The sequence below is a fragment of the Brassica oleracea genome, chromosome C9 (genome assembly GCF_000695525.1).
Source record: "Brassica oleracea var. oleracea cultivar TO1000 chromosome C9, BOL, whole genome shotgun sequence".
NCBI classification, from domain to species: domain Eukaryota; kingdom Viridiplantae; phylum Streptophyta; class Magnoliopsida; order Brassicales; family Brassicaceae; genus Brassica; species Brassica oleracea.
In genome coordinates this window covers 18,216,113-18,216,954 of record NC_027756.1, presented here as the reverse complement: position 1 = coordinate 18,216,954, position 842 = coordinate 18,216,113, and the positions used below count along the sequence as shown (strand labels likewise).

The 842-nt window shown below is 33.3% G+C and overlaps 1 protein-coding gene across 1 annotated transcript in view; it reads right to left on the bottom strand.

Annotated features, from left to right (window-relative positions):
• LOC106314474 overlaps positions 1–259 on the bottom strand; it is a 3,533-nt gene extending 3,274 nt beyond the window's left edge. The window contains exon 1 of the mRNA XM_013752341.1: positions 226–259. The gene's annotated coding sequence lies outside the window, so the exon portion shown is untranslated. The remainder of the gene's footprint in view (positions 1–225) is intronic.
• Positions 260–842: the final 583 nt, after the last annotated feature.

Below are 842 nucleotides of genomic sequence, written 5' to 3'. Positions count from 1 at the left end.
GGGATGAATATGGCGAGCGACTTCACGGGGTCGCTCCAGCTAGGTCGCTCTGAGAGGTGCTTTGGAGCGACCTCATGACGTCGCTGCGGAACCTCGCTCCCATCCTCTGCTCGTCCAATGATCACCTATTTCACCTCCTTTGAGCTCCAAATGCATCCAAATGTCCCCAAGAACTCCATGTGGCACTCCAACACCTGATAAAGACTCATGTATGCAAAATGTAACCTAAACATGGCTAAATCCTAGTCTATATGATCAAAATGCACATGGACGAATGGATAAGATAATGGAAATATGCAAGATATCAAATACCCAAACTTACTCTGGCCCAGATATGAAAGCAACCGACCTAAAACGAACCAAAAATCTTCAAATATCGATTTGGGTCCAAATGTTTAGAACTCAAAGCCAAATAGAAAGGAATCGACATGAATACCCAAACTTACTCTCTCATTATATTTTGTTTTTATCTTATAAGAGTAACATTTTTTAAATTGATATGACCAAAGATTAAATTTAAATTGGTAGATTTAATTTTGTAAATATTTGAAACTATATAATGTAAGATGACATGGTAAAATATGTTAGATTACTCATTTTAATAATTAATATATGAATATTATAGATCATGAACATAACATTATTGCTTAACAATAATTAAGTTGAGAGATATAATTAACTCAGAAAAACGTGTATCACATAAAATGAAGAGTAATAACAGAATTTTTTTTAAATAAGATTTTGAACCATGTTTTTAACTGGATGATTAATTGTATTATTAGGGGGTTCATCATGAAAATATTATATATATTTTATTAAGTCGGGTATGGAGTTCGTTTTAA